Source organism: Lathyrus oleraceus, chromosome 4, assembly GCF_024323335.1.
Source record: "Lathyrus oleraceus cultivar Zhongwan6 chromosome 4, CAAS_Psat_ZW6_1.0, whole genome shotgun sequence".
Classification (NCBI taxonomy): domain Eukaryota; kingdom Viridiplantae; phylum Streptophyta; class Magnoliopsida; order Fabales; family Fabaceae; genus Lathyrus; species Lathyrus oleraceus.
The window spans coordinates 306,166,940-306,183,052 of NC_066582.1; positions in this window are offsets into that span (position 1 = coordinate 306,166,940).

Here is a 16,113-nt window from a genome sequence, read left to right on the forward strand (position 1 = left end):
CATCCAAGCCAACCCTCAGTTGAGTCATTGTTTTTTTTCTGAGTAAGTTCCTACCCTACTATCGGGCGTTCCCCATCGAGTTACATCTTTCAACCGTTTGTTGATAAGATGTTATCCTCAGCTAAGTCGAACATTGCTTCTTTAAACACTTACCTTGCTTCACGTTGAGCATCCCTCAATGAGTTGTTTCCTGTAACCTTTTGTTGACAGAAACTACATCTCCCCAGAGAATATTGGTTCTGCAACCTTTTATTGTTGATACCCCAAGCAAATCTTACCCAGTGATGTTCCAACACTACCCAGCAAGTCAGGTTTATTGAACTTTGTCAGTAGCCTTGGTTTCCAATATTTTTCTCACTATCATCCTTTTGGTGAAAATCCGTCGAGGAATAATATTGATCGTCGTCCTGTTTACGGAAACCGTTATCCTTTTGGTAATGGTAAATCCTTGACATTTGCGATCTTAGTGTCATCCTTTTGGTGTCAAAGATCCTAGAAGTTTTGGTTCAACCTTCATCCTTTTGGTGAATGGCTACCTCTGCAATTATTACAGCATACCGTCATCCTTTTAGTGTCGGCGATCCTTATGGTGATAAGCAATCCTTGTCATTCTGGTTCAACCATCATCCCTTTGGTGATGACGTCCAGTTCAATCTAAATATCATCCTTTTGGTGATAGAGATTATGGAGTTTGGTTTAAGCTATCATCCTTTTGGTGATGGTGACATTTGGAAAGTCCAATCCCAGTGTCATCCTTTTGGTGTCAGCAATATTTGAAGTTATTATAACTTAGTATCATCCTTTTGGTGGTAACAAGTTTCGAAGTTATGATCTCACCTTCATCCTTTTGGTGATAGTGTTTGTTGATTCATTATCATCCTTTTGGTGATAACGAGTCCTGTTGTTTGTAGTACCTTCATCCTTTTGGTGATGGTGATTGTCGACTTATTATCATCCTTTTGGTGATAACAAGTTTTGAAGTTTTGACTTATTATCATCCTTTTGGTGGTAACAAGTTTTGTTGATTGGTCTTCCCTTCATCCTTTTGGTGACGGTGACCATTTGAGTTATTATGGGCTCATTATCATCCTTTTGGTGATAACGAGTTTTGTTTTGATCTTACCCTCATCCTTTTGGTGATGGCGATCATTGAGTCTGTTTCAGCTTATTATCATCCTTTTGGTGGTAACAAGCTTTGAAGTTCTGTCCTTATTATCATCCTTTTGGTGATAACAAGTTCGGTTGATTGATCTTACCTTCATCCTTTTGGTTATGGTGATCATTTGAGTCTATTTTGGCTTATTATCATCCTTTTGGTGATAACAAGTTTTGTCGTTTGACCTTACCTTCATCCTTTTGGTGATGGTGATTGTCGACTTATTATCGTCCTTTTGGCGATAACAAGTTTTGTCTTTTAATTATACCTTCATCCTTTTGGTGATGGTGATTGTTGACTTATTATCATCCTTTTGGTGGTAACAAGTTTTTGTCTTGATCTTACCTTCACCCTTTTGGTGATGGTGATCAATTGTGTTGTGTGCTTATTATCATCCTTTTGGTGGTAACAAGTTTTTATCTTGATCTTACCTTCATCCTTTTGGTGATGGTGATCATTGAAGTTATTTGACTTATTATCATCCTTTTGGTGGTAACAAGTTTTATCTTGTATCTTACTTTCATCCTTTTGGTGATGGTGATCATTGAGTTTCGACTTATTATCATCCTTTTGGTGATAACAAGTTTGTTGTGTGACTATACCTTCATCCTTTTGGTGATGGTGATCATTGAAGTTATTTGACTTTTTATCATCCTTTTGATGATAACAAGTTTTATTGTTGGATCTTACCTTCATCCTTTTGGTGACGGTGATCCTTGAAGTTGATGAGTCAACTATTATCCTTTTGGTGATAGCCTTGATGTTATACCCTCGGTAATGGGAAACTTTATCAGAATAACCATCATCCTTTTGGTGACAGACATCATCCTTTTGGTGATGAAAATCTTTGGATTGGGTCTACCTTTCATCCTTTTGGTGATAGCGAGATTTGTTGTCGATCTTACCATCATCCTTTTGGTGATGGCGATCTTTATTGTAGCCACTGTAACCGTCATCCTTTTGATGATGAACACCTAGGAAACTTGGACTATCCACCATACTTTTGGTGATGTCGATCTTGAAAATCATGTTGAATTTCTGTCATCCTTTTGGTGATATTAATTAACTCTACTGTCATCCTTTTGATGCCAGAAATCCTGTTCAGTTTTAGTCCCATATTGGTCTTTACATCAATAACAACCTTTGCAAGATTTAAATGTTGACTCGAGGGTTGGTAGTGATCTGACGTTCTACCCCCAATTACCTTGGTGCTGTTAGAATCCATTGCATTTTCTTTCTGCATTTCTCCATTGCATTTCAAAGGACAAAATTTGGGTCTTTTCGTATGAAGACTATATCGTCATTCTTACTTTCTAGTTCAAGATAATTAAATAGGGGCAGCTGTCATACCCCAATTTTGTCCGGGCATATTTAAATTTTCATAGAATTGATTTTACTTTTATTTTGCATCATATGCATAGCATGACATACATTTCATCATGAATAATACCTAAAATATCAGTTAGGATAAATTTATTGAGAATACAGACAAATCGGTTGAATCATTTCTCAAGAATGTGCACAAATCAGCGGGTAAAAAGTTTCAAATTTAAAATTACAGACACCAGCATTATTAACCTACGGTCCGCGTAGTTTAACCTGGTGTGCTCGTTGTATTTTTCAGCGATTGTTTCGATCGCATTTTGACCCGCCTGAGCCTTTTAATCGGTGCAAATTTATTTCAGAATTTGAAGAAATGCTGTATTGTTTCAATAAATATATTTTGGGCCAATCATTTTGGTGCATCCAATTTAAATTTCCGAACAAATTTTAGCCAATTCCAAGTTAGAATTGGTCATTTTATTTCTTTGTTTAGATATTCAAATTAAGTAATCAGAGATTTTATTTGTTTATTTAATTTACAATATAGATTAAGAATTCTAGATGAGTATATTTGTTAGTAAGAAAATAATATTAATTGTTATTGTTTACAAAAAAAAGAAGAATAAATTTGCACATTGGATTCTTAGAAAGATTACCATTGGATTCTCTCTGGCTGTTGCCAGCTCACAGGCCAATAATTTCCTCTTACATAGACACGCGTCTTCCTCCTCTCTCACAAAACACTCACTATTTTATCTCTTTCTCTCATCATCAACGGTAAAAATTAAAAAAAAAAAAAAAGAATCCAAGGGAGATCCCCTAACACTCTCACTAACGACTCTCCACTCATAACCTCTCACACTCCCTCCCACTCTCTTATCACTCACTCACTCAACAACCTACCATTAAAAATCCTCAGACTCTCTCACACAATCCCTGAATCTCTCTTCTCTCTCTCTGCAAACGAAAAAAGAAAAGAAATAGAAAAGAGAAGGAAGAAAACCGTCTTCCTCATCCAAATCAACACCACACAAACACCGTCCTTCAACAACAACAAATCCACTCTCTTCCTGCGACGCACAACAACTCCGTCAAGACAACCACCACACCGCCGACGACACCTCCATCCGCCGCGTATCCTTCCACTCTAACCACAAAACCCTCACCGCTTCCACCATCGCAAATCCACCGCCCTCAACTCACCAACCGAAAACCCATTTCATCTCCACAACCCTTAAACCCAATCGTCTCTACTCTCTCAGTTCCTCACCGTCTGTTCCTCAACCACATTTTCCGTTTCGCCACCGTACGACCCACCTCACTCACAAACCCAAACCACCGCCGCACATCCCTTTCATCTTCTTCACAAACCCGCAACACTCACTGATCCGCAAACCATCTCCGTCAAACACCACCACCGACGCGTACTTTCCTCCGTTTCATAACATCCAAGATCCAACGCCGTCACAACAATCGCTTCACTCTTCGTCACCGTACAACCTTTTTTCTGTGTTTCCACTACATCACAACAACAAACTCAGGATAGCAGTGACAAAAGGCTTTGTTGGTTTTGTTGACTAGAAGTTTGTAAGCACGGTTGTATGTTGGATTCAAAATTAAAGTCGAATTCGGGTCCGGTTGCGATATCATTGGATTCCGTTTCGTTATTTTATTAAACACCAAATACAAGATACAACAACATGGTACAACAGCGGTGTCGATGGTAATATTTCTGGTTTTGCGTCTTTTATTGTTGTAGATTGCGTCCCAATTTCGATTCGGTTATGATTATGGATTTATGCTGTTACATTTAATATAGTGTTGGTCTTGAGCATGTCCGGCAATTCGTGTGTTTTACTCCATTGTCAGTTTTTCTTAATGTTGCCTGGTGCTGTAGATTTTGAGGGGTGAATTTCGGTGTCTATTTCGATTCATCTTGTGCTGTAGCATTCTTCTTGGGTGTAAATACTGTAAATAATTTTAACAGATTGTCACGCTATGCCTTTGCGTTTCGGTTCTGTGTCAATCCTGTAATCTCATTAACATTTTGATTTAAGTTTGTGTAAATATTGTACTGTCCATCCTCTCAATTGCGTCTTCAATTTTCAATGTTGCTTGGTAATTGAGATTGATAACACTGGAAATATTGTGGTAATTACTAGGTATTCATTTCGGTTATCCGGCATGCGTGTTGAATTAGTTTAAACCCAAATATCAGGATTCAAATGCAGTTATGTTCTGGTTTGGTTTGTTTTGTTCAGCTTGCAATATGATGAGCTGTTGGGGTTTGCAACATTCAAGTTTTTTTAAGGCTGTAAATATGTTTCAGTATTATGCGTTGATTCTTTATGGCTACACCTCACCCTTTCCGTTTCAATATTAATTCATGATTGATACTTATGCTTGAATGCTATAAAGACAAGTTTTAATATTGGTTTTTTTTATGTGTCAAAGCAATTCATATGTTGTTGGAAAGTATAGATAAAAAGGAATTTTATGTGAGCTGAAGTGTGAGCTTGAATTTCCTTTGCAGTAATTTGAATTCTATTTAAATGAAAGGTAGTTATAATGTGGAATAATGTCAGCCCATTTTTTTAAAGAGTGAATAGAAACAATATAGCTTGTCTGATTGTTTTTCTATGAGCTTCATGAGCATGAATCACTTTGAAAAGCCAAGATTTTTGGAAAGCCATTGTAAATGACCTAAGGTTGAATTGTTGTTTAAATTCCATTACATTTAAATTGGATTTTTATGTGGATTCGACAAATTCATGTCGCTATACCAACAAAGCTTCAATAAATTAATTGTATATTTTTACCGCGTTTCGATCTCACATACGACATTCCAATTTCATTGTCGCTATGTACAAACCGGTTTTGGAGCACATTGTGACCAATTCAATTTCATTATCCATCCAAACCAATTTTAAAAGCACAAATCGTACAATTCTCGATTTAATATCGAGCCCACTTTCAAATACCCTTGTAAGTCGATTGCTCTTAGCATCGCCATCAACCTCACATAGCTTACTCTTGGGCTTTCTTACAATGAGACCTATTCGGTTATTGATTAATTGAGTAGATGAACAATACCCTAAATAAAATTCATTTCATTCATAAACACGAATTCAAACCATTTTTCAAACCATTCAATTTCAAAAGAATTTTCTCTTTTAAACATAAACTTGGGATGAAAAGGAGATAGGAAGCGTACGCTTTACTATTTCTCAAGCACTTGAAATTATTGGCGTACGCCATATTGCTCGAGTTCTTGTCACCCGATTAAATCTTAAATCACACAATTTCAAATCACTTTTCAAAATCAAGTATAATTTCCAAATTCAAGTTATTCAAACCATAACACTTAAAATCATAATATTTCAAATTGTTTCTACAAATTCCAAATCCTTTTAATTCCATATTTCAGATGAAAAAAGGATAGGAGGCGTTCGCCTCACTATCTTCCGATTATTCGAATAATTGGCATACGCCACATTGCTCGAATCTTCGTCATCAAATCAAAACACAATTGAATAAACTCAAATCACCTATTATATCAAACATAGTTTCAAGATCAACTTTATAACTTAAACTTCAATAGAGAATGGGAGGCGTACGCCTCACCATTTCTTGATTATTTGAATAATTGGCGTACGCCACATTGCTCAAATCATCGACTTATCAAAATCCAAAATTCAAACTATTTACACAAATCAAATACAATATCTAAACATATCTTTTATAAATTAAATTTCGGATGATAAAAGATGGGAGGCGTACGCCTCACCATCTCTCGATTATTTGAATAATTGGCGCTCGCCATATTGCACAAATCATCGACTTCCGATTAAAATACTTTAAATAAACTTGGATAAGGGAATAGGTGGCGCACGCCTCATTATTCTTTGAATAAGCAAGTATGAGACGTACGTCTCACTACCGTGCATATTCGACATCCACAAACAAACTTTCAAAATAATTCGAACGAAAAGGGAGTAGAAGGCGTTCGCCTTATTATTCCTCGAAATAATTGAACGATTGGTGTGCACCACATTGCTCAATCTTTCGTCGTTCTTCAAAACATCTCAAACACGTTAAACTCAACTTCTCGCCCCGCGCGATCGAAACCAATCAACCATCAAACCCAAACACATCAATTCAACATGTCACCCCCGCGTGACCAAAACCCTTTCGAAAAGAACACTGACAATCCTTTCTATTGCGCACAACAAACCAGTGCTAGAGCCTCCACCGAGAGTAGACAAGCCAACGTTTAGTCGTTAGAACGCCGACCTATATAGTCGTTCATCAAAACAAAACACACCCAAATATTCGTAGTAGCCCGAACTACGAATGCTCTGATTTCCTTATTGCACCATAAGGATACGTAGGCAGGAGATTGTTGTATCTTCGCGAGCACACTAATAAAAAACCTCCCATTTCTCCCTCTTGAGGTCTTCATCCATATCTATCATCAATTCTAACCACTCGAAGCAAGCGAAAAACATTCAATTAACAGTCAAATAGAAAATCAGACTAAAAGGTTCCCGTTGAGTACAACGGACGTGAGGGGTGCTAAAACCTTCCCCTTGCGTAATCGACTCCCGAACCCGAATATGGTTGCGACGACCATCATTCTTATTTCTAAAGGTTTTCTCTATATTTTCCTATTCCTTCATTGGAATGAATAAAGTTCGGTGGCAACTCTATTCGAATAACATTTTTCCGTTTTCCATCGCGAGGGATCGCATTTTTCGAGGTGCGACAGTAATCTTGTTGGAAGATTCTGTTTCAAAAGAAACTTGAAAGATAAATGAAAAAGGTTGAAAAGATACCTTGGTGGCAAAATTGATCGGTTAACTACAATTCCTCTTGGTGATCTGTGATTTCACCACCGAACTATTGATCTAATTGACGTTAAACAAGCGCTTATTGGGAGGCACCCCAATGTTATAAGTATTCTAATTCTTGCTTGAATTTAATGTATTTTAGTGTTAGTATAAAATTGTGAACAAGTAGAGTGGTGAAAATGCCAAAATTTTGGTGTCTGTCTGGTTCGCCACAGGTTCGTCGGGCGAGCTTTGCGAATTATAGCCACCCGACTTGTTTTTACCACACTCTTTTAAAGTAAAATTTTATTTTTCTTGTGGGATCCATGTGCGTGGGCCCAATTCATCATCAAAAATTTGTTTTGGTGTTTTGGTATTTCATTCCTCTCACTTTTCCTTTCACTCTCTCACACACTTCAAACCCTAGTTCAAGAGATTCTCAAATCCAAACTTTATCTTGCTCAATTCTTGAAGCCGACTCATTTTTTATTGTAATTTCGTTGGTCACTTGCCTCATCAGGTATGTCTTTTATGCTTTAGTCTTTGATAATTTTTTATAGTTGAGTTATTGAAACATTAAGAAGATGTGGATCTATCAATGATTATGATTGATTTAATTTGTTGATGCATAATAGAAATGGTTTGCATGATAAGTAGACTGATTATTGATGTTAAGTTATGTGCATGACTCGTATGAGGTTTCTCTGTGATACAAACCAGATTATTTTGTCAATTCCACCATAGGGTCTGGTAGTGCAGAAGCTGAATTTTTGTGCGCTCGACGGGAGAGCTCTGGCTCGCTAGGCCAGCTCGCTCCTTGGTTGTCGGTCGAGCATGAGAGTTTGCATAATTTTTCTCTTTTTTTTATTTGATGCATGCGGGTCCAATATGGTCTATTGCGTCCCTTTAGTCTAACAATTGTGTTTGCTATTGTTTGTTGATTTCCTTGTTGCAGAAATGGCACCTCCAAAGAATACCAGAGCATCCAAGAAACAAAGGATGGGAGGGAGCTCCTCTCATCAACTGAGAACTTTTGATGTGAGTCGTTTTTGTGGGGCATAACAAGCTGAGCGATTTATAGAATTAGAAAAATGAAAAATCTTGTTTGAAAGGAGATTCAACATAAATAGAGAAGGGATGTATAGAGACGTGGCACTTATTCTAGAGAAAATGAAATGGGATGAGCTGATTAATCTACCAGAGCATATTAATTATGATGTGGTAAGGGAATTTTATGCTAATGCCCTTCCGGATGAAGGTGAGCCTTTCACTTTCACGACTTATGTGCGTGGTAGGACTTTGAAGTTTGATAAAGAGGCCATTAATACTATTTTGGGAGAACCTCTGGCGTTGGGGATTAGAGAACTTGATGAGTACACCATCTAGCTAGGTAGGCACAGGAACATTGGAGAAGTGTCCATCTCTCTCCTAATGGAGGGACGTAGTGTGCAGTTTAACGCTTCTGGCCAGCCTGTCAGGTATTTGAGGGAGGACATGAGGTCTGAAGCCCATATTATCTTACTTCACATATTGCACAACATAAAACATAGGTTGCACCGCTCTTCTGCTTCTCTCGACACAACACACCTGACTAATAATACTATGAGGGATAAGTAGGATGATGTAGCTAGGATTATTGCTAATGAGCTGAAAATGGTAGCTGAAAGCGGGAGATTACCTAGGGATAAAGCTAATTGCCCCTTGGTTTTTCCTGATTTGATTATGAGCATTTGTGGACTTGCCCGGGTTCATATCTCATTCTAATTTCATGACGCTTTTACAGGTACAATTGATTATCTGTATGTTGCAAGGCATTGTGTGCCTAAGAAGAAGAAGGATACTAGTGAGTGTAGCACCTCAAATTTGCACCTATCATTATGCATACATTTTCATATTAGGTCATAGCATATCATGATCCATTGCATAGCATTTGCATTGTCCCTCAGTTGCCTCAAGAGCAAGCAATCAAGAATTAGGTCAAACTAATCTCCTGATCAGTCAACCAAGCAAGCAAAGGAATTTCTCATTGAACCAAAGCCTTAGGGTTTGTCCAACAAGTTCACATGACTTGGGGGTCCATTTGAGGTGTTCAAGTCAAGGGTTGAAGACTTGGAGATCATCAGTTCATACACAGACAGTCAAAAACCCTAAAAAGGGTCAACTGTCAGTCAAAGCAGTGGATGGTGGTCATTCTTGTGGAATTTGGGCACCATGGTCAATAATCAAGAGTTCATACAACTTGGGACATCATTTGAAGTCAAGTCCTCAAAGAATTAGGGTTTGGAAGTCATCAGTCAATGCATAATCAGTCAGAAACCCTAAAAGTCAACTGATGGACAACTGTCCATTTAATCAGTGATTGGATGATTGGATTTGGTTTGTGAGAGTTCATTCATGTCCAAATAGTCATCATACATCATGCCAAACACCATCATGGAAGAATTTGAAGCCAGATCAAAAATTTCCCAAAACGGAAACTGGGCCTGTAACTGAAACTTACCAAAAATGGAAAGTTTTGATCCTCAAACTTACATCATGATACAAGCCTCAAATGAATTTTTTCCCAACATGAAAGTTGAAGATCTTGTTCTCCCATTTCCAAAAAGTCCTAGAACTCTCAATTCCCATGTGTGGTTGGCAAGTTATGATCGAATCGATTTCAGAAAATCTTGAACTTCAAAGGGCCATATCTCCCAAACCGTTTGGCCAATTTTGGTGGGGTTTTTTCCTACAAGTCACATTTGATCCCCTCTTTCCAAAAATATAAATTTCATATGCCAAAACTTCACCAATCAAAATGGCATATTTTGACCTTTCTCATTTAAATGTAAGTTTGACCAAGAGTTGACTTTTTGATTTAAACATTTTTTCAACATTTGGCCAATTGGAACAGCTCATAAATGTCATTTAGAATGTGTTTGCAAAGTCAATTATGCAGTACATGAAGCCATTCTTCAACTTGTTTGAAATTTGGATAAAAGTACAATTACACCATGCCATCCATACTTGCATTTTAGCCATGCCTTGTACTCATCAAAACAGAGTTTTAGAGGCCTTTCTCTGTCATTAGAGCCTCACTTGCAGCCTAAAATTAACAGCAAAACAAGAAGCCATGCTTAGTTGCTTAAGAATTGGAAAAAGGACACTTTCATCATACTAAACCATGCTACTTCATGCCTTGCCTTGTACCTCAAAAGGACAGCAATTATGCAGCATTTCCTCTGTCAATTAAGCACATCTTAGCAGCCTAAAACCTCAGAAAAGGAACCATGCTTGCTTACTTGAATTTTGGAAGAAAAGTACAAAGCAACCACACCCTCCATGCCTTACCTTGTACTGTCCAGCAATGCAGCAGTTTTTCCTGTCATTTTTGAACACAATTGGCAGCCATTTTGATAACAAAAAGGACAGAACTTGATTCACTTTTAAAAAAAAGGGGGGATCATCTTGCTTGCATTTTGGGAAAAAGGGTGGTCAAAAAGGATTTCCAAGAGGACAAGGACCTTGCCTTGGACTGTACTACAACCTAGCAGAGCCTTTTCATTTTGCTTGCTATCACTTGTAGCCAACTAGCATCCATCAAGAGGAGACATTGGCATTTTGGAGTAGAGGCTGCTGAGATCAAAAGAGAAAAGGGGACCCTGCTATTATTTTTTGGATTTTGCTCTGTCATAATGGCATAAGACATCACATAGCAGTAGAAAGAAAAGGGATTCATGACTCATCCTAACTGCACTCACCTTATGCCTTGCATTCCCTAAGAAAACTCTGTCAAAAAAAAAACCTTGCCAAGCCTTGCACAGTTCTGGACCATCATTTTTCATCATGTTAAAACTACTAGCACATAACACAACACTGCAACAGGAAATTCGATCCACCTTGCCCTCACCTTGTTTCTTCTGTCAAAAACAAAGAGCAAACACTGCCCTACCACTAGGCAATCAAATCATTTTTGCTGACATGTCTACAGCCAACATAACTTAGCTGTCAAAAGAACCACACTTTCACTAAGTCTTGAGCAACCTTGCTTTGGCACTGTGGAAATTTTCCTGTCAAAACCTGCAGCAGCCTAGCAACCTTCATTAAAAAAACATTGTCAAACCCTGCCATGCCACCAGCAACACCAAAATAGCAGACTCCCACCCTCAATTTTCCTGTCATGAACAGCAACAACTAACCACCTCCAACTGCAGCAAAAAGCCTGGCCCTACATTGACATAACAGCTCCACCATCTTTTTTTTCCTGTCATGAAGCAGCAATAGAACCACCCCACCTTGCATTTTCCTGTCCAAGGCCAGTAGCAGACAAAACAATTGCAAAAAACAACCTTCACTCATTTTCCAACAGGATCCTTACTCGCTATTGGCATTTGATTTCCTGTCAAAACACAACATAACTTAACCAACAAACCTCAAACTCACTTCACTTGCATTTACCAAAAAAAAAACCTGTCAAAACTGAAAGAAACCAAACTTGAGCCTTGCATTTGACAATCCAAACCAGGCCTTGCCAACATAGGACAGCAAATTGAAGCACCCTTTTTTTTCCTGTCATGAGAAGACATATAGCAACAGCAGCAGACCAGGAAAAAACTCCCTCCCACTTGCAAGACTCACCATGAACCAAACATAACTTGGCCTTGCTTATGACTTCATCAAAAACTCATTTTCTGTCAAAACATAACACAGCAAGAAAACCATGATGCTCTCATATTCCAAAAGCTTTCACTTGGCATTCTTTCCAAAAACAATCCAAACATCATAACAGAACTGAGCCAGGCCATGATTTTTTCTACATCCAAGCAACATGTTGAACCTCTTTTAAACTCCTTTCTTCAACTGTAAGAGCCCTTTGCCTGACTGCTACAAAGGACATCTTCCATGACAGTCCAGGTTTGAAGCCATTTCAAACCTTTCCAAGCCAAGGCATTTTCACTATTCCTCATTGTGAGCACAAGGGAGCATCTGTTTCACATCAAAGCCAACAAACCGCATCTGTACCGCGACTGCTCATCAAATTTGGTCAGGATTCGACCTCCTTATTTTGTTAAGCTATTACATGTTTTAGTTAGGTATTCTCATGCTGAGCTTAACAATGTTTGTGTTTTTAAAAATGGTTGAGTAATGATCGAGTTATGTTGAAATGAAGATGGATGGTTCAAACTTGTTTTGTTTGTTTCTTATTGTCCAGTTTGCTTTAGTGAAAACCATAGTTGGACTCATATTGCTTGTTGTTTGCTGATCATTTTGGTATATGCAATTGCACTTTTTGGAGAAAAATTGTTTGGGTCGAATTTGAAGAGGGATGAATGTTGTTTCCTGTAGCAGAAACCCTAGCCTTCCATTGCATTTTCCAGGATTTTCCTTTGTCTCACGCGTTACTGTACCAATCCCTCACAGCCAATCATTTTATTTCGTTTTCTGGCCCTAAACGACGTCGTTTTATTTAGTGGCGCAAATAATTACAAAAATGCCATTCGTGGCATGTGACACATTGGATTAAGTTATTTCTTTTCAATATTTATTTCATTTAATTATTCAAACTTACAAAAATCATTGCGCCTTCATTTTTTATCCAAAAATCATGGGGTTTTTTGCATTGTCTTCATCATGACCTCTAGTATTTTATCATTATTTTTCCAGAATTTTTGAATGAGTGGTTTTTAAATGGCCTTAGGGTTTGTGACATGTGACCAAATTTTGTACATCTTGCCAAAACATTTGTGAAATGATGATACTTTATCCAATGGCTCCCAAATTTTTTGTGCTTAAACTAGACACATTCATGGTGATTTTGGTATAGAGTTTGTGCATTTATCATCTGTGGTTTGTGAGATATGATTTTTTTGAATTAGGGTGTGACAATTTGTGTCACACCATTGACGACCAACTTCATGATTTTCATTGCTATGCTTCTTGACCTCCAAATGGATTGAAATTTTGCATGAGCCTACTCTTGCATGTCTAGTTGACTTGTGAATTTTCTTGGATTTATTTGAACTATTTTCCATTTGTTTGAGATTTTTCCTCCCTGCCTAGTCAAATGTTGACTTTGTGTGACACATGTTCCCATTTCACTTGTGAAATTCTCATACTTTATTAGATGGACATGAAATTTGACATGTGATAACTAGACATCCTCATCTTTGCCATGGTTTTGATCCCATTCATTTATCATACACCATTCTTGACTTATGATTTTTCTAAGTTGATGCATGTTTGGTTGATTTCTTTGAGCATGTTCAAATATGCTTTGACTTTCTGATTTTCATTGACTGCCTTCCACTTGTCCAAATGGGATGAAATTTGACATGCTTACCATGCTATGTGTTAGGTTTGATCATGATTTATTTGATGATTTTTGGAAAATGTTTAGATTGCTTTTGAGTTAAGTCTTGCTGTTGACTTATATGAGCTTCTGTTTGCCATGTTTTGACCTAAACTGTTCATGAAATGATGATAGTGATTGATATGAGTGTGAATCCAATTGAGTTTGTTTCTTGAATGCTTAAATTTGACTTTGATTGGATATCCTTTGCTGTTTTGACTTTCTCATTCACTTTTGACCCTAGGCTTGCCCTAGTGGTCCTGCTACTCACCTTTGAGCTTGTGTTTTCAGGTTGACCAACAAATGACCAATGAGACCAATTTCTTTTGATTGAGATTGCCTAAATGCCATGACTAACTTGTTTGTTTTGTAGGTGGCTTGGCTCACATGCCATAAGCCTTGTACCCTGCACATCCATGTGCCTCTAATGGACTGTTGTTGTCTGTTTCTGTTTGTTTTGTTTGAAGTTGTATACTAACATCTGCTTGACCGTTTCAGGTGCTTTAGTTGCTTAGTTCCTTGTGAACTTTTCGCTTTGCTTTGCTTGTATAAGCAATTTGCATTGAGGTATGTCTCTTTTACTTCATGTAGTCTGGAAGACCTGGCCTGTTACTTGGCCAGGCAACTGTCTGAAGTCCTCCTTAAGAGGCAATGTTTGTGGATGTTTAACTTTGTCCTTGCATAGAGTCAAAGTCCTCCTAAGTGAAGAGGCAATTGGTGGAAGGTAGGGATATGCAATATATCCCCCACTATTCAGTGTGTCATCTGCCTTGCTCACACCACTGTGTTGATGCATTGCAGATAAAAACCCAAGATCTTGTGCAATTGCACAGTTGAGTCAGTTCTAAATGTGTAGAAGGGTTCCCACTTTCTGAACCCACACATTCTTGTCTTGAGCTCTCCCAGACCAGGGATAAGAGCTGTGAGGTCTCATCCTCCCTTCATCCTTTCATCTGCTTCACCTTAGCCCCTCAATGGCAAGGTTAAGAGCACATTCACCCCATTCCAGAGGTTTGTTTGTTGAGGTTGATATGACCCCTTGACTAAAACCTAACCCTTGTTTGAGCCACTTGTTTGTGTATAGCGTGTGCCATCCGTGCTTGTAGGATTGTTTGACTTGCTTCCTGTGCAAGATAGGATTGTTTGACTTGCTTCCTGTGCAAGTTAGGATAGTTTGACTTGCTTCCTGTGCAAGATAGGATTGTTTGACTTGCTTCCTGTGCAAGATAGGATTGTTTGACTTGCTTCCTGTGCAAGTTAGGATTAGTTTGGCTTGCTTCCTGTGCAAGTTAAGTGTGTGTGGCTTGCTCCCTGTGTGAGCCATACTTAGGATAGATTGGCCCTCGTGCCATTTAGCTAGAAACCTTAACTTAGGGTTGATTTTGCATGACAACATCTAGGCTCGAGTCGTAGTCTCCCTAGAGTTGTGTCTCCCTCTGTTATCTGGTTAGGCTAGTCCTTTATCCCTGCGTAGGGGAACTATATCGCCCTGATCTTCATACCAGATGAAGTATGTAGGCAGGAGATTGAGCTGATCTCTCCGGGCGCTCTTTTTCTTTTTTGTGTGTGTTGTTTGACAGTTGCTAGGCTCGAGTGCCTGACTCCTTAGCAATCTGTTGTCTGTTTGTTTGTGTGTGTGCTTGACAGTTATAGGCTCGAGTCCCCGACTCCCTATTAACTTGTTGTGTTGTTGTGTGCTTGGAAGCCGATGTAAGTCCATCGAGTGGCATTTGGGTTCCAGTGTGCGTGTGTTTTGGTTCGGATGCTGATGTAAGTCCAGTGATTGGCATTCAGGCTCCACGTTTGCCTTTGCCTGTGTTTGTTTGTGTGCGTGTCAGCCGAGCTACGAGTGCTCTGATTCTTCTCTCGTCCGAGAAGATACGTATGCATAGGATGCGATATCCTAGCGAGCATGTGTTGTTTCCCCAGTCCGAACTACTTCGACTCTGATGTCTATGCCCGATAGACTAAGTAGGCCCAGGACGCGACATCCTGCCGAGTCAGTTTCAGTCAGTTTCTTTCGTTTCTTTCAGCCAGTGTGTGTGAGTATTTGAGCAGTGTTTAGCAACCAATATTCCTTCCTTTTGTGCGTGGATCCCGTAGAGTACTACGGATGCGTAGGGGTGCTAATACCTTCCCTTCGCATAACCGACTCCCGAACCCATTCTCTTTGGTCGCGAGACCATGTTCTTTCCAGGTTTACTCTGAGCGTTTCCTTTCCCCCTTTTGGGATAAATAACACACGGTGGCGGCTCTGTTGTTTTTTCTTTTCCCGCCGGTTTTTCGCGCGATGCGACAGTGAGGCTTCTAGTTCTGGAACCATGGATTTCCAGAATTAGGACCTAAGGCAGAAAGTTGTATGCAACTACACATAGGACATGCTAGAGGCTAATAAGAGAGCCTTTGCGTACATGCACGATTCGATGCAAAAGTTGTATCTACAGATCCGAGAGCCTACTGGAGATCACTCGATGGTT